The 19,414-nt window shown below is 42.8% G+C and overlaps 1 protein-coding gene across 2 annotated transcripts in view; it reads left to right on the top strand.

Moving 5' to 3' along the window:
- SNTG2 (syntrophin gamma 2) overlaps positions 1-19,414 on the top strand; it is a 787,936-nt gene that overhangs the window by 129,694 nt on the left and 638,828 nt on the right. The window lies entirely within an intron of this gene.

Genomic DNA, 19,414 nt, shown 5'->3' on the forward strand with positions numbered 1-19,414 from the left:
AATTCACACCATGAGAAAAAAGGAAATATTTAAAAAAGGCAAAAAGGGAAGTGGGGAATCGAAAAAGCTTACATAATGAGGGGGGGGGAGCGGAGGGGGGGGGGGAGGGAAAGCGGCAGTCAATACAAAAAAAAAAAAAAAAAAAAAAAATCAAAACATTTCAAAACATTTCCTCCGCCAATCATCGGCAACCAACAAGGTGGATCGCTACAGTCCAGGGTATAAGTCCAGCACAGCCAGAGTGTAATCAAATAATGACTAGCTTACCACTTCCCAGAGTTGCTGGTGTCCCACTCCAGCCTCCTGGCGGAGGTGTCCCGCTCCAGCCTCCTGGCGGCACTAGATGCAGCTTGTTCAAGAGCCTGAGGCATGCCTGCTGTGCGAGGGCAGGGAAAAACAAAAAGCAAAAAGCAAGCACAAACAAATTAGCAAAAGGTAGAAGCAGCATTTTTCTAACGATGCCCGTCCGTAGAAACTTCTTGAAACCTCTGAGCCTTGAGAGTGCGGAGGGCTTGGGATCCATGCTGTGAGGATTGTGAGGATCTTGGTAGAGCCCGGGAGGGACCCGGGCGGGCCAATGCTACTTCGGGTTGAGAAGGAGGGAGGTCAAACTGCAGCTCCTGGAATTGTCGCCTCAGATCCGGCAAAGATGAGGCATGAAACTGGCGTCCCACATTATAAAAGGAGAGTTTAAAGGGGAACCCCCACCGATAGCGGATATTTTTGGCTTGCAGGATTTGCAGATAGGGCTTCATATTCCGCCTTTTAGCGATAGTGACCGGGGAAAGGTCTGCAAACAATTGAAGGGAGTTTCCCTGGAATGTAATGTCCGGCAGCTCTCTGGCCGCTTGGAGAAGCCGTTCCTTGGTTCTGTAGAAGTGAAATTTTATGATCACATCTCTAGGGGGGCCCTCAATTGGCTTGGGAGCAAGGGACCTGTGGATACGGTCAAATTCCAGGCGTTCCGTCGGGATATCGGGTGCAAGCTCCTGGAAGAACACTGTAGCTGTGCCCTGGAGGTCTGTGATGGATTCCGGGAGGCCGCGTATATGCAAATTACCTCTACGAGCCCTATTTTCTGAGTCCTCAAGTTTGTCGTGAAGAGCCGTAAGTTCCGCATTCAGCTTCTCCACCTCTTCCTCATGACCCTCCAGTACCGTGGTTGTCAGGTCCATCCGTTCCTCCAACTGGTTAGTGCGGTGGCCTAGTTCTTTAAGACCCTTCACCAGTTCAGCAGACAGTTTGCGAGAGGCTACGGTGATCTCGTCCCTTACTATGGTGCGGAATTTCTGTAGCAAAGCGTCAGAGTTAGCGTCCACAGGGCTTGCTAGGTTAGAGGGGAACTGTGACAGGCTATCATCAGAATGCTGTGTGGAGTCATCAGGTTCCGGCGGTTCAGGCGCCATCTTGCCCTTCCCCTTCGCCTTCCCCCGGATCGGAGAGGATTTCTGTTGTGATCTATTGCGGGGACGATTCCGGGGCGTATTAAACATACCCGCCGGTTGCTCAATATCTCATACAGTGGTTGGGGTAGATGTGAGAAAAGTCTATAGCTGGATATGCCTTATCTGCCAAGTGGAAAGTTCCGACGGCGCGGCGCTAGGGAATTATGCTGCCATTTTCCCTGCGACCGCGTATGCACCCTCAGTCAAGTTTTATGTAATTACATGTCCATCTTTTGGCCCTCCAGGGCCACTGTATACAGGGTGGATGGTATGTAGTATAGGGGGGAACAGGATCAGTCTTTGGGAGTGCGAGGGGCCTGCAAATGTGGACCGGGTGTACCAAGATGGCCACCGCTTACCTCAGCATTTAGATAGTCCTTTACAGTAGCTCACGGCCTGTAAACTCCGGTCTCCTCTGTTGGATCCTGGCCCAGGCCTCAGGGGGGCACCTCCGACACACGATGGATGCGTGTGTGACACCGCTATCCGCGCGGCGTGCGGTACTCGAGCGCGGAGGCCTCTGTGTTGTTGTAGGCCGCAAGATGGCGGCCGGTGTGCACTGAGTGCTGTAGGCCTCGGGCCCGATCACGGGATCGCGCGGCCGCCCGGGGCCGCAAAACGGCACCAGATGTGTTCCGAGGACTCACGGGGAACTGGCTAAGGTGCCCGCCGGCCAGAATCCTGCCTGATAGCGGCGGATGGCTGAGGATTAGTTCTCGGCCGGCGGAGCTCAGCGGAGATGCGACCTCTACCCAGCACGTCCGGCCACGCCCCCCCCCCATGCAGTTTTTTTCAATGACTTATTTTATCTATATTGCCGGAGCCGACAATTCATTATAGCCGTGAGTACTTTTAAATTACTTTTTTTCCTTTAGAAATGTCATCTTGTGTAGGGACTGTTCTAAACACCAAAAAATGCACCACTTTATAGGCATACTATAGACACTCCCCACGTATGAAATTTAAAGGAATATTTGTCCCCAAACACTTTTCATGATAATAACTTGCATATAAGACTTTAAAATGAACACTTTTGATGTTTCATGTTAATGTCCCATAGACTTTAACGGTGTTCCGGCAGCTTTCGAATTTTCCCCGAACACCACATATTGTTCGGTGTTCTGCAGAACATCCGAAAAACCAAAGTTCAGCCCGAACTTATGCTCGGGTCAAACCATTCGCCCATCCCTAATTCTTAGGAATAACCCACTTAAATCTGTCCACACACAAAATCATAAAATAAAATAAATAACTATAAATAATTATCACAAATAATACTAAAATAATAATACATCTTATTCAATAATGTCATAAAATCAAAAACACTAAAATTTACTCAGTCGCAGAATTGTCGTTGCCATCACTTTCAATGTCTGCTGATGAATTTCGCCACAAATCACTATCGCTCAATTTTGGTCTAAAACTGCTTTTGTTGTCATGGACTTTTTCAAGTTTCCAGGCAGAAAGAACAGTATATATAATTTAAAAGTGCATGCAGGGCACTGGACAAAGCATTAGGGACAAAATGGAGGTGGACTGATTTGATACAGTAATGTAATCTACAAATTACAGTGTATTGTATGTGTTATGTATTTTTCACTTTTTTGAATTTGCCCCCGGGCTCCGCCCCCATGCGTCGTGGCGCTGGCAGGGAACGGAGCCCGACACAGTGATCAATCGAGCGGAGGACACAGCCCGTGGATACAGCGGGAGGACTTTGCAGGATCCTGGGGACAATATAACTAACTTTACCAGGATACTGTGATGCAATCCTGAGTGTGGCTTGGGGTTAACACTTTTGGTAATTTTTGGTAATGAAAATTCACCCCTAGCCACACTCAGGAATACCGCCAAGGAGGTTAATAGCCTCAAAAATTACCAGAAAAAAACTTAACAAGATTTTCCTCCATAGAGTTTAATTGCATTCCAAGTTCAGGTTAACAGATTTCATGCTGGGTTCACTGATAATTGCCTCAGAAGTGGAATTTCTGTGTTTGGGGCATAGGTCTCTGCACATATTCAGTCCTGAAAGTAGGTACTTGGAACAGAGTACAGCCACACACAGCCTCTGTGTGTTTTAGCCTGTCATTCATTTTGCTCTGTGATTAAAGTGCCACACCAATAATTAATTGTCCAGGTTTTATATATCTATATATATATATATATATATATATATATATATATAGAGAGAGAGAGAGAGAGAGAGAGAGAGAGAGAGAGAGAGAGAGAATATCTCAGATCCATCCCGGCACATTCCAAGAAAGCTGTAGAGTCAAAATACTCTGTCCATATACCAGCACACATTCCTATACTCATAGCATAGCCCTAAGGTACCAGCATCAATCCTCCTGCTTTCCAAATTCATTTTGACAGTGCTGCTGGCATTGGGCTGTATGCTGCACCCATGCTACTCAGGCACCAGAATACACCCATGTATTGCGCTATATAGGCAAAGGGCAAAGGGCAATGTACATAGTCCTAAAGTATTTTTAAAGCCACTATTATAGCAATCTAAGCATAGTAGGACATTGACACAATGGTGTTGATTTACTAAAGGCAGATATACTGTGCACTGCAAGTGAACTTGCTCCAGAGCTTATTACATGAGGTAAAGCTTCACTTTGCAAAGAATACTCAATCAGGTGCAAGGAAAAAAATTCATTTTTTCTTGATTGGATGATAGGAATCAGCAGAGCTTCACCTCATTTCAAAGCTACCCCTCAGATCTAGAGCAACTGCAGTTGCAGTACACAGTATATTTGCCTTTAGTAAATCATGCTCCCTGGGCACAGACAAAATACATACAAGGTCAAGGGGTAGATTTAGTCATTTGATCATGTTAGCAGTGATATTAAGTAGTATTATTGGCCCATCAGTGTTACTGCATATCAGTCCTTTTTTCCACTCTAGTTATTTATAGAATATTTTGCTATAGATAAATTCCATTTTGCTTGTGAATATATTTGTTTTTCCTAATAATTATGTTTACAAATAATAATACTGCTCTAGGAAGGGTTCAAAATATGTCACATTTGATTCCGCAAAGGAACGCATGCAGAGGGGTTACAATAATCCAGTTCACTTTGTGAACATGTACTTGGGTTCCAAAGCGAGCACTTCTGCAGAGTTGCTCAAGGTGAAATATCACACTTTTCGGCAGGGTTTTGTGAAGTTTTAATTATGAAAAGTTTTAACTGTATAATAACTTTCCTTGCAGAAAACATTGACAACACAATGAAGACTATTAGAGCGAGACTTGTGTTCAGCATAGTGGTTAATACCCTTACTTTGATATAAATGTAACCGATAAATATGGAAACATCTGGGTAATGAAAGGCACTGAGTTTATTCATTGCTAAATCTTTGAATTGCTTTTTCTCGCCACAAGTTGAAGTATATTGCAAATCTATGCTTTATACTTTAAAGAACCTATTATGACAGAAAAAAAGAGGCTGTCATTGCCATGGGCTGCTGAAAATACAAGTTACATGATGTTCCTCTGACTATTGTATTATAATGTCAGTGTTGTCTGAGTCACTAACCTGGAACAAGTAGGAATATAAGGTGACCTGACATCACTTTAACCACTTTAAGACCGGACCATTTTGCTGGTAAATGACCAGAGGTCTTTTTACACTTTGGCACTGCGCTGCTTTAACTGGTAATTGCGCGGTCATGCAATGTTGTACCCAAACAAAATTTGCGTCCTTTTCTTCCCACAAATAGAGCTTTCTTTTGATGGTATTTGATTGCCTCTGCGATTTTTATTTTTTGCGATATAAACGTAAAAAGACCGCAAATTTTGAAAAAAAATGATATTTTCTACTTTTTGTTATTAGAAAAATCCAATAAACTCAATTTTAGTCATACATTTAGGCCAAAATGTATTCAGCCACATGTCTTTGGTAAAAAAAAAGTCAATAATTGTATATTTATTGGTTTGCGCAAAAGTTGTCACATCTACAAACTAAGGTACGTTTTCTGGAATTTACGCAGCTTTTAGTTTACGACTGCCTATCTCATTTCTTGAGGTGCTAAAATGGCAGGGCAGTACAAAACCCCCCCAAATGACCCCATTTTGGAAAGTAGACCCCCTAAGGAAATTGATAAGAGGCATGTTGAGCCCATTGAATATTTTATTTTTTTGCCTCAAGCGATTGAATAATGACAAAAAAAAAATTTTTTTTTTTTTTTTACACAAAGTTGTCACTAAATGATATATTGCTCACACATGCTATGGGCGTATGTGAAATGACACCCCAAAATAAATTCTGCTGCTTCTCCTGAGTACGGGGATACCACATATGTGGGACTTTTTGGGAGCCTAGCCGCGTACGGGGCCCCGAAAACCAAGCACCGCCTTCAGGCTTTCTAAGGGCGTAAATTTTTGAGTTCACTTCTCACTACCTATTACAGTTTTGAAGGCCATAAAATGCCAAGATGGCACAAAACCCCCACAAATGACCCCATTTTAGAAAGTAGACACCCCAAGCTATTTGCTGAGAGGCATGTTGAGTTCATGGAATATTTTATATTTTGCCACAAGTTGCGGGAAAATTACAAACTTTTTTTTTTTTTTTTTTTTTTTCACAAAGTTGTCACTAAATGATATATTGCTCACACATGCCATGGGCATATGTGAAATGACACCCCAAAATAAATTCTGCTGCTTCTCCTGAGTACGGGGATACCACATATGTGGGACTTTTTGGGAGCCTAGCCGCGTACGGGGCCCCGAAAACCAAGCACCGCCTTCAGGCTTTCTAAGGGCGTAAATATTTGACTTCACTCCTCACTACCTATTACAGTTTTGAAGGCCATAAAATGCCAAGATGGCACAAAACCCCCACAAATGACCCCATTTTAGAAAGTAGACACCCCAAGCTATTTGCTGAGAGGCATGTTGAGTCCATGGAATATTTTATATTTTGCCACAAGTTGCGGGAAAATTACAAACTTTTTTTTTTTTTTTTTTTTTTTCACAAAGTTGTCACTAAATGATATATTGCTCACGCATGCCATGGGCATATGTGAAATGACACCCCAAAATAAATTCTGCTGCTTCTCCTGAGTACGGGGATACCACATATGTGGGACTTTTTGGGAGCCTAGCCGCGTACGGGGCCCCGAAAACCAAGCACCGCCTTCAGGCTTTCTAAGGGCGTTACAGTTTTGAAGGCCATAAAATGCCAAGATGGCACAAACCCCCCCCAAATGACCCCATTTTGGAAAGTAGACACCCCTAAATTTAGGGGTACACTAGTGAGACTAGGTAATAAATGGCGGGTGCCCTGAAACTATAAAAAAATAACTAACCAACCAGCGTCACCTGTAACAGTTATATGGTGATCACTGGTGAAAGGGTTAACTAGGGGGCAATCAGGGGGCTTTATGCGGTAGTATATGGGGGTCCCTGGCGCTATAAAAAGCTGCGGCGAACCTAAATACCTACTTGCCTAACTAGCGTCACCTGTGACACTAATACAGCGATCAGAAAAACGATCGCTTATTAGGCTGGGTTCACACTGGAGCGATGCGGGAACGCCACGAATGCGCGGCGGGTTCCCGCATCGCATGCCTCCCGGCGGCAGTTCACACTGCCCTATGCGAACTGCTGGGAGTGTCAGTGAAATGTTACTGACACCCCCAGATCAGTTCGCATATCGCAGTGCGATCTGAAAACTCGGATCGCATGGTGTGAACACCCATGCGATCCGATTCTGCTGCGGGCCAAAAAAAGGGTCCCGTGCGAATTTGCGGCGGGTGCGGCGGGTGTGGCGGGTGCGGCGAATGGCTGAACTCGAATCGCACAGAGATCGGATGTGATTTGCACTGCAGTGCGGTGCGAATCACATCCGTTCTCAAACCGCTGCAATCTGAACCCAGCCTTAGTGACACTGGCGACGGGGGGTGATCACGGGGTTAAACCTTTATTGGGGGGGTTAGGGGGGTACCTTAGAACTAAAGGGGGCTAACCCTAACTGCCCTAACAGTTATTAGTCACAAATGACACCCGCCGGGTGATCAGGGGGTTAAACCTTTATTAGGTAATAAATGGCGGGTGCCCTGAAACTATAAAAAAATAACTAACCAACCAGCGTCACCTGTAACAGTTATATGGTGATCACTGGTGAAAGGGTTAACTAGGGGGCAATCAGGGGGCTTTATGCGGTAGTATATGGGGGTCCCTGGCGCTATAAAAAGCTGCGGCGAACCTAAATACCTACCTGCCTAACTAGCGTCACCTGTGACACTAATACGGCGATCAGAAAAATGATCGCTTATTAGGCTGGGTTCACACTGGAGCGATGCGGAAACGCCGCGAATCCGCGGCGGGTTCCCGCATCGCATGCCTCCCGGCGGCAGTTCACACTGCCCTATGCGAACTGCTGGGAGTGTCAGTGAAATGTTACTGACACCCCCAGATCAGTTCGCATATCGCAGTGCGATCTGCAAACTCGGATCGCATGGTGTGAACACCCATGCGATCCGATTCTGCTGCGGGCCAAAAAAAGGGTCCCGTGCGAATTTGCGGCGGGTGCGGCGGGTGTGGCGGGTGCGGCGGGTGCGGCGAATGGCTGAACTCGAATCGCACAGAGATCGGATGTGATTTGCACTGCAGTGCGGTGCGAATCACATTCGTTCTCATAAACCGCTGCAATGTGAACCCAGCCTTAGTGACACTGGCGACGGGGGGTGATCACGGGGTTAAACCTTTATTGGGGGGGTTAGGGGGGTACATTAGAACTAAAGGGGGCTAACTCTAACTGCCCTAACAGTTATTACAGTCACAAATGACACCAATGCAAAAAAAAAAAAAAAAAAAAAAAAAATGACATTGGTGTCACTGTGACTGGGGGGCAGGGGTAATTGGGGGGGTGATCGGGGGGTAAAGGGGGGGTGTGAGTGTGCCTGGCATGTTCTACTGTGTGTGTAGAGTGTTGGTGCAACTCACCGATCCGCTCTCCTCCGTGTCGGAACGGAAAATACCGACACGGAGGAGAGAATACATCACTTCCTCTCCTGTGTTTACATTACAGGAGAGGAAGTGATGTCACGGGGGATTTCCATTCGTCGAGAGCGATCGCGAGGGGGTGGCCATGAATGAATGGCCGTCCCCTCATCCCTGATCTCTCCCGAACGAATGCCGACCGCCGCAGGCACCGGGGGGGGGCCCGATCGGGCCCCCCACCCGCGGGCAGGCATGGACTTATATATACGCCAATATGCCTGCCCGTGCCATTCTGCCGACGTATATCGTCGTGCGGCGGTCGGCAAGTGGTTAAGTTCACCTACTGTATGAATATGTTGGGCTTGTAACTCACAGTCATTAATGGCCTCTAAGAATACCCATACTTTTTTATAATTAAACAATATACTTTGCAAATGTGTTGGCTTTTGGTCTGTTAATTAAACCATTGAGAGGTGCACCGGGCAGTGTGTTGAGGGCATGTGGCCTGGAACGGTTCAGGAGGGGGGGCTCTCTCGCCCCCCCTCTTTTCCTGCAACCTGCCAGGTTGCGTGCTCAGATAAAGGGTCTGGTATGGATTTTTAGGCGGACCCCAGGTAAAAAAAAATGTTTTATTTGACACGGGGTTCCCTTTAATATCCATACCAGACCTGAAGGGTCTAGTATGGAGGTTTAGGGGGAACCCCACTTCAATTTTTTTTTAATTTGATGCGGGGTTCCCATTAATATCCATATCAGACCTGAAGGGCCTGGTAATTGAATTTGGGAGAACCCCACGCTTTTTTTTTTTTTATAAATGACTTTCAATGAGTGTTCTCTGTATTACAGGAGCCGACAATTCATTATAGCCGCGAGTGATTTTAAATAAATGACACTTTGTGCAGGGACAGTTCTAAGCACGGGAAACATTCGCCCCTTCACAGGCATACTATACACACCCCCCAGGTACGAAATTTAAAGGAATATTACACTTTTATTGTTTCACTTTAATCATTATTAAAATCACTGCTCCAGAAAAAAAACGTCCGTTTTTAAAACTTTTTTTTTGCATTGATCCATGTCCCCTGGGGCAGGACCCAGGTCCCCAAACACTTTTTAGGACAATAACTTGCATATTAGCCTTTAAAATTAGCACTTTAGATTTCTCCCATAGACTTGTACAGGGTGTTCTGCTGCTTTTCGAATTTGCCACGGACACCCCAAATTGTTCACTGTTCGCTGAACAGGCGAACAGGCAATGTTTGAGTCGAACATGAGTTAGACTCAAACTTGAAGCTCATCCCTACTCATGGCCCACAGTTAATGCCAAGAGAGATTGTTTCTTAGCATCCAATCAGTCATCCACTTCTGCCATTCTTAAAAGGACAGCTTCATGTTCACTACTTTATAGAAGGGCTCCAACGATAGCCAACTAATACTGACAATTTGGCGCCAGGTAGTTTATATCCACCTCAAAGTGTACCCTTTTGTCAGGAACACATATGTCCACCAATTGTTGGGGCTGTATGCATAGTGTGCACTAGGGATGAGCTTCGAGTTCGAGTCAAACTCATGTTCGACTCAAACATTGCCTGTTCGCCTGTTCACTCAACAGCGAACAATTTAGGGCGTTCACGGCAAATTCGAAAAGCCGTGGAACACCCTGTACAAGTCTATGGGAGAAATCTAAAGTGCTAATTTTAAAGGCTTATATGCAAGTTATTGTCATAAAAAGTGTTTGGGGACCTGGGTCCTGCCCCAGGGGACATGTATCAATCCAAAAACAAAAAGCCCTGCCCTCCTCAGATAAGAAGTGTCAGGCTGCCGGGATTCCCGCAGTGTCTCCAGTGGAGACAGAAGATGGATGTGCTGCACTGGAGATCACCCATCACTGGATCAAATCAGCCATCGCTGGACCCTGGAGAGTTGATCATCGGTCGCTGGATAGCAAGAGTGGATTACCACCGCTGGAATCTTTTTTTATTTTTAATAAAGGACTTTTCCCAATGGTGTGTGTGTCTTTTTAAACTATTTTTTACACTTTCTTTGTAAAATAGTAGGGGTGCCCTTACCATTTCAAACGGGGGCGGGATCTGTGGGTCCCCTTGTTAAAGGGGGCTTCCAGATTCTGATAAGTCCCCTGCCCGCAGACCCCCACAACCACCAGCCAGGGTTGTGGGGATGAGGCCCTTGTCCTCATCAACATGGGGACAAGGTGCTTTTGGGGGACCTCAAAGCATCCACCCAATGTTGAGGGCTGTGGCCTGGTACAGTTCAGGGTGGACACTCTCTAGTCCCCCCTTCTTTTCCTGCGGCCTGCCAGGTTGCGTGCTTAGATAAAGGGTCTGGTATGGATATTTGGGGGGAACACTAACGCTTAACCACTTACCGACCTGCTCACATACATTTACTGCAGCAAACTGATGTACCTGTACGTTGGTCCATGCAAGGAGGATAGCGGGACTCAATGTCCGCCGGTGTCTGTACAGATTCAGAACAGGGAACTGCCTATGTAAACAAGGCAATTCCCCGTTCTGCCTAATGACATGTCAGAGATCTTCTGTTCCCAGCGATCGGGAACAGTGATCACTGTCATGTCCCAATGAGCCCATCCCCCCTACAGTAAGAACACACCCAGGGAACACACTTAACCCCTTGATCATCCTTTAGTGTTAACCAATTCCCTGCCAGTGTCATTTTTACATTGATCAGTGCATTTTTATAGCACTGATCTCTTTATAATGTGATGTGTCCCCAAAAAGTGTAATTTGGAGTCAGATTTGTCCGCAGCAATGTCGCAGTCCTGCTAAAAATCACAGTTTGCCGCCATTGCTAGTAAAAACAATTAAAAGTCCATAAATCTATCCCGCAGTTTTTAGACGCGACAACTTTTGTGCAAACCATTCAATATACACCTGTTGCGATTTTTTTTTTTTAAATTGATGGCCTTTTTTGTTTACAGCAGAAAAAATTAAAACCACAGAGGTGATCAAATACCACCATAGGAAACCTCTATTTGTGGGTAAAAAATATGTCAATTTTGTTTGGGTATAGCATCGCACAACCACGCAACTGTCGGTTAAAGTGGCACAGTGCCGTATCACAAAAAATAGCCTGGTCATTAAGGGGGCAAATCTTTCAGGGGCTGAAGTGGTTAAGTTACACAGTTGTGAACAGTCTCCAATATGCAACCACGTGTGTAAGTAGGGACCAAGCAGCTGAGATAGTTGTGACATAACAATCCAGTGGTGTGGTGGCCTACTGTATATTCCTGGAGACACATAGACAGAACAGCAGATCCACCAAGTAATGACGGTACTAGCTCCTGATCAGCGAGTGTCTCTACTAGACAAGGAAATTAATTGAGTTGTCTCTCACACCTGCATACTCCTAGAGTGGAGAAGTGGGATTCCTGCTTGTTTCCAAGGTGCTAGCCTGCAGTTGATTAATGATGTTGAGGCCCACTTGGTTCAGTTGAGAGTGCTAGACATCAATCCAATTTATTAAAAGCAAAGAACTGCACTAAGAATTCAGGGCTCACAGACCCTCAAACAGCATGTAAACAAGATGTGCAGTTCTTTGTTTAATTAATTAATGTATTAAAATGTTTATTACAGTATGAGGAGCCCCTTTGAGGAGATAGTATGAGGAGTCTCTGTGCTTCCTTTGAGTGCACACTTTCCCTTATGAAATCTTAAGAGGAACTTTCAACATCTGGGACATGCAGGAGAGATGGAAGGAAGTATGGATATTGAAAGAGGGTTTATTGACCTGTAGCATTTATAGGTTACTATCTGGAGGTGAGCGTGCATGCCTGATGGTGGTGGACACTGTGGTGCATCAAGCTGGATATCCTTGATTATGTCATATCACTGAGGAGGAGATTTACTAAAACTGGTGCACTCAGAATCTGGTGCAGCTGTGCATGGTAGCCCATCAGCTTCTAACTTCAGATTGTTCAGTTAAGCTTTGACAATAAAACCCGGAAGCTGATTGGTTTCCATGCAGAGCTGCATCCAATGTTGCACTATCCAGTTTTAGTAAATAACTCCCTAACTGTTAGGTTCTGTACCTTAGCAGGATTAGCCCTGTGTCATCATTATTTTGTTACTTGTGTTCACAATAGATAGATAGATAGATAGATAGATAGATAGATAGATAGATAGATAGATAGATAGATAGATAGATAGATATAGAGCTATAAAGATTTTTTGAGTTGGCATCATCTGTTTATATTATTGTGTTATATAGTCAGCCTTGCTTTTACTTTTTGAATATCTTTGTTGTTTGTGTGACATCACCAGACACATTTATTATATATCAATTCAATATTGGTTTATGCACTTGTTTTAGGTTAATTTATTATTTATTTTTGTGTTCTAGACCCTCTGGCGGGAGTTTATTTTTTATTTCACATTGTTACTTAGGGATTGAGCAGCATTTGGTCTATTTATTATTTTATATGTAAAGCCATTGTTAATACAAAAATGTCAAAAATACTAATAACAGGGCATTTTTTTAAAGAGGGAGAATTGGCTGTAATTTACTAGTAACAAGGAGCACATGTAGGGGTTTTAACAGACCACAGAGGATACAACAGTGCAGTGTACAATTTGCCAGCAGCAGAACAGGTTTAATCAGGGATACTAGGCATAAATGATTTATGCCTGAATTTGATTTTATCTTTGGTGACAGGGGATTGCATTGAATGTGAGTGATATAATGTGAGGTGCTTTAGGTGCACACTGTTCTTCAACTTAGTTATATTTTTCTTTAAAACTATGCAGTGATGTGTTGCAAACAAAAGGCAGCTCCAAAAACAGATGTACAGGAAGAAGTGAATGTTTCATAAATCACCCAAACAAAAGTCTTAAAAAAATGCAGTTTAACCCCAAAATAGGCCAAATTAAAACGAAAACCTCAAAATAAATACCCTGAAACAAAAGACCACTTTTTCCAAGGAAAGACTTTCCTGCAAAAAAAAGCAGTTTAATCTAAAATGTAATATCTCCCAGTTTGACAGCTTTTTCTAAGTTGCCCTGCAACAGCTCTTTTATCATGCACTGGCACTGGGGTTGATTTACCAAAACTAGAGAATGCAAAATTTGGTGCAGCTCTGCATAGAAAATCAGCTTCCAGGGTTTTTTGGCAAAGCTTAATTGAACAAGCTGAAGTTAGAAGATTATTGGCTACCATGCATAGCGGTGCCAGATTTAAATCAAACCCTATGACTGATGGCACATAACGAATCCCTTGTTACTGGCCTTTATAAGCCGGCAGAACAAAGTTCAAAGGCCCTTGCAGTGCATTATCATTACAATTAATTTGGTCGCATGAATTGTCTTCAAACCTTGAACAGGTTGGGTTTGCCTCAAATCCAGAATTGGGCTGAACCTTCATCACTAGTTACTATTTGTAAGTTAAAGTGTAACTAAACCCTGATTTCACTATATCTGGTCTTCCACAGTACAGAGAACCTGGAAGTGCAATAGTTTTAGTAAATATAAATGCTAAATAGTCTTTCTCACCAGTTAGAGCAGTCTTGTGACTTCTATCAGTGCCAGGTTAAAACTTGTAGGAGGAGTTGTTATTGTACTCTGGCTGTCCTATGAGACTGCAGGACCCCTAACCCTCTATCTGGACAGTACTGATTGGCACTGTGCTGATCACATGCACCCTCCCAAGAAAAAACAAACTCTCTAGCAATACACACCAATCTGAGCCTGTGCAGCTTGTCCCCAATGCTCTGTTCTATCAGGGGGTTTGGAGATTGTGGAAGAAGAGGAGGAACAGAGAAGACAGGATCAAACAGCCTTTTTACACAATGCAGAGGATTAACGTTTTAGGTTCCACAGTGAGTATAACAAACATGCTATACTGTATATACAGACTGTTTTTTCTGCTGTGGGTTTAGTAACACTTTAATCAGAGTAGACCCACAGTCTGATCAAATCTTTCATTTACATTTTTGGAAAGCAGAAGACACTTGTAGGTCATATCAGTGCTGACTGCTTTTATCCCTCAGAACTCCCAGTATGGATATTTTCCTCTAGTAGTCTGTGTGTCTGTCCTCTCCTGCAAAACAAATAAGTCTGTCTCTTGTAGATTAGGTATATGTAAGGGCTCCTGCGCTGTATATAGAAATGGAAAGGTGATTGTTCTAACTAGCTGGGTGCTGAGAACACTTTATGAGTTTCACTCTCATATAAAATAAAATAGGTAATGGAATTAGTGCTGCGCCCCCACAAATAAAGTGAAAAAATGTGGGGAGAAAGGAATATCCCACAAAAATGTAACCTTATTGCAATAATGTAACCCAAAAAAAAGGGACTAATCCCGGAATAAGGTGCTCAAGTGCATGTCTCTAAAGTTAATAAATATAAATAAAACAATAGATAAAAAACAATTGATGTACCAACAACAAAATATCACTTGTGGTGTGACCTAGAGCCAGTGATCAAACAGGTTAAAGTGCATATAGCAAACAAAATAAATCAAAAAATTAAGATAGTCCAATGCTGGATATTGCAGTGAGAATATCATAAACAATACAAATATAAAGTGAAGTTGTGCACTCACAGTGCAAAAACTCTCTTTCCACTTCGGTGATATCCACGTGTTCACTAGGCACACCAGGCAATTACCTACCTGCTGTAAGGTATACAGCGTATATGTAGCCCTTTAGGGAAAGCACTGGAAATTAGGAAGAGGACTTCAAAGCTCCTATAGTGTCACCACCGTCCATGTAACTACTCCATAGATGAGGCCAGCACAGGTGCCCAAAAAATAGATATAAAATCCGCCATAGTGTAGTAAACTTAAAAATTGGCAATTTTATTAAGGGTTAAAACTACTCACAAAGCAGCAAAGATAAGTCGCACAGTTAAACAGACTACGAGCGTACCGCTCGGGTGTAGGCGTCACTTCCGGTATCCTACGCGTTACGTCACTTCCCGTGACTTCAACTGGGACAACATTCCAGTTTATACCACAATATGCAGAATGCATCTAGGGAGTGTGACACTACTACTTGACCTGCTAATGCTGCAACACTTCATCTCCAGGCAGCTAACATAAAAAAAAAAAACTCTCCTCTCCACCCATCCCAAGCTTATCACAGAATTTGAGTAAAATAAGACTCCTCTCTCCTTGTAGATTCTCCTTGTAGGATTCTTGGTTCTCCTGGTGACCTGGACACTACCTATTAGCAGCTGTGTCTTTCACTTGGTCCTTCACATGGCCCCTTTTTCTTTAGGGATTGGTCTTGTGGTGTCATGAGGGGGAATAAACAAAATTGTTCAGAAAAAAAGCCATTAGCAACAAGCAATCATCAGTCCTCACCACCAGAAGGATTGCAACAGAGGGTCAAATGACAGCCAATTTGGGTACATTATTTTAGAATTTTTAAAACCTAGCTCTATAAGGGGAACTGGTGAAGTTGAAAGATCCAAAATAGCTTGCATTGATCACCAAGCATAAAAGCAACACAGATGTATGAACAGGGGAGGGAAGTGGTTAACGCGTTTCACACTGTGATAGTGCTTTGTCAAAACACTATCACAGTGTGAAACATGTTAACCGCTTCCCTCCTCTGTCTGTACATTTGTGTTGCTTTTATCCCTGGTGATCAATAAAAGTTATTTTGGATCTTCTAGTTGAGTGTGCAGCCATCCGGACCTTTTGAATTATATATTTCAGTTACAACTGGGCTTACACCTTGGACCTTACAGACCACACAGCTAAGTGCCGGCTTACCTAGATCAGCGTTAGCATGCATTTGTGAAGTTAAAAGTCAGAACTGGAGTTGGAATTTAAGAGACTTATGTGTAAAATGATTTGCCAGAAACCAAACAAAACTAGAAAAAAATGTTTGTAAATTTTTAACTTATAATGATTATATAATATTTTTGCAGCTCAAGCATCTATTGCTGCTAGCATAATACCCAATACAAGCGTAAATGTTTTTAAACGATGATTAATCCTCATATGTTGCTTTGAGATATTTTCAGAAATGCACAGATGGGCGTTTTATCTGACGGGGTTGTTTTATTTAATCATGTTCAAATCTCCTCTGAAAATCATTAATGCATTTTCACTGACATGGTGATGTGTGAGAGCATGTACATGCTAAAGACAAGGTCTAATTTCAGACTGTCAATGACAATATTTTCCTGGTGTGGGAGGATATACAATATTTCAACTACAATGTATAAGATACTGTAGCTTTCAATAAAACATTTTCCATGAAACAAAGTATAAAATATTCCAGTAATTGAGTAAAATGAACATGTATTTCTTTATTACAGAGGATATACTTCCGATAGCCAGTGAATCACATAAATACTCAATGTAAGCCAGTGAAGCAAATCACATGTTTTATATTAAAATCTTGTCACAGCACACCAGACAGCATCTAAAAATCTAAGAAAGTTTCCAGTGCTGCAAAAAAAGTATTGTTCTAGGAACTTTGCATACACCTATACCAGGCTTTTTTAGCTACTATACTAGTCCTAGCATAGTCCTTGTGCATTACTTCAAACACCATTTATTGATTAATAAGTAAAAGAGTATATTCAGAAAACTGTACGATCACAAGCAAAAATGAATCATGGGACGGGGTTAATTTGCACCTCCAAATCCTGAATGGTCAATATAGAAAACCAGTATTGCAATCCTTTATTGCACAAGACAAATATTCTAATGCATTTCAAAGGATATAACATCTTCTGCAGAACTCTAATGAAGAGGGTATAAATAGTGTAATGCACAAGGCTGGTGCACCTTTCTTGCCGTTTTTTCATTTAAAGCGGATCTTGAACTAAAATAGCAAGGTCTGCTTAATTAGTGTTATGTCATGTACACACGATCAGATCAGATCAGATCAGAAAATTTGAGAACCTGCTATCAACCATTTGTAAGCGGAAATTCTGACAGTAAATGTTCGATGGAGGATACATACGGATGGACTTTCCGACAACAAGCTCGCATTAAACATTTCCCATCAGAAAATCTGACCACGTGTACACGGCATAAGAGAATGAAGGACGCTTCTGGATAGCAGCTTCTGACCAGAGTAGATGTCCCCAAAAAAGTAGGTGTAAATTTGGCTGGTGAACAGCAATACAGGGCACTAAGGCAGCACTTCAAGAGGGAAGCAACAACTCTGAGGAAAAAGATAAAAAAGAAGGCACCTCTAAGTGCAGAAAAAAACATGACTTTATTACCAAAGGATTAAAAAACACTTACTAGAGATCAGAAGTTAAAGGGCTCATCATGTTATAAAATAGTCCAGCAGTTATAGTAGTCTTGGAGGGGTCCAATGCCGGAATTGTTTGTAATCCATTACAGCACTCCCGGACTTCAGTTTCTGACACTGGCATTTCCAGCCCCTTGTTCTTCCCCTCACCACACCCAATGTCTCTATTTCTGTGATCAAGCTCAGACTCATCTTTATCAGCATGAAGAAGGGGCCTATCAGATGCTCTGAAATGCATTCCGCCAAATGGAAGTCATTTTCCAACCCGTGCATGCCACGCTGGTTCCGGGCGCCGGACGTCATCAAAAAACAAAAAAGAAGGCACCTCTAAGTACATAAATAACATGACTTTATTGCCAAAGGATTAAAAAACACTTACTAGAGATCAGAAATTAAAAGGCCCATCATGTTATAAAAGAGTCCAGCAGTGATAGAAGTGTGGAGACTACTGAACTGTATGTAAACTAGCGTGAAATGCTGGACTGGTGGATGACATCAGTGGAAGTGCGCCTGGAACCAGCATGGAAAGCACAGGTCGGGAAATTACATCTATTTGGCGGGATGCATTTCAGAGCATCTGATAGGCTCATGGATGGATCCTTCTAGGACTACTATAACTGCTGGACTCTTTTATAACATGATGAGCCTTTTAAATTCTGATCCCTAGTAAGTGTTTTTTAATTATTTGGCAATAAAGTCGTTTCTTCACTTAGAGGTGCCTTCATTTTTATCTTTATCCATCTGCTTATTTAGTGTGGGCCATTCACCCTTGCTAAAAATCTACATTATATCACAAAGAAATCTGTGGTTGTGGGGGAGTTAAATAATAAAATTACCTTTCCTCCCACTTCAGCCTGCAGTACCTAGGTGAGGGCAAGAATAATACCATAGAATATTAACTAGCTCAAATCCCACAAACATATGATCTTGTGGTGTGCATGGCTACTCAGTATCCCATAGGATCTGTTGGCAGGATGATAAGGTTACCACCTGCAGTATGGACCTGGGGGTAATATTAATTAACATTTTTCCCTTCAGCAGGGTTTTATTCATTTATTTATTTTTTTGTTTAATTCATTGTTTTACCAAGGGATAGGCTGACTTTGCTTAGAATACAAGGCCTCTTTAAAGAGAAAAAGAAGGCACTATAAAATAGAATGGCAGATGAGCCAAAATTGACAGCAGACAGATAAAGTCGTTTTTGGCAGAAGAGACTTATAAAGTCCCTTTAATCAAAAAACTCTACCAGCTAACATTTAATATTTTTTCTTAACATTAGTTTCACAGTGATCCTCAGATCCTCAATACTGTGGTTAGTTTTGAAAACGTGTTCTACCGAAAAAAGGTCCATTCTGGTGTTCTTAACGGTTATTATTGATGGGGAACTTTAGGAAGCACAGGGACAGGAACAAATGAGTACATAAATTAATGTAGAAATGTAAAAGACCGCATAGTGGCCTGAACAGGATCTACAGATTCGTGGACCATTATGGTCCTAGCTAAGATGTCATGTCTGTGTAGAACACAATTTGGTTACTTGACAGGTACAGAGAACAAAATACAATGAATTCCTCTACATTATCGCCTGGACTTATTTGTAAATAACTTCTTGCCTCACTGAGCCTATCCTTTTCTGCTTTGCTCTAGGTGTAATTAAAGTGTATTTTAAGCCCCCTGGCGGTATTCCCGAGTCTGGCTCGGGGTGAAAATTCAGATCCAAAAGCGGTAACCCCGAGCCAGACTCGGGATCACATCGCTGGGTCC

This window comes from Lithobates pipiens, unplaced genomic scaffold, assembly GCF_037356315.1.
Source record: "Lithobates pipiens isolate NorthernLeopardFrog02 unplaced genomic scaffold, aLitPip1_a1.2 Scaffold_18, whole genome shotgun sequence".
NCBI classification, from domain to species: Eukaryota; Metazoa; Chordata; class Amphibia; order Anura; family Ranidae; genus Lithobates; species Lithobates pipiens.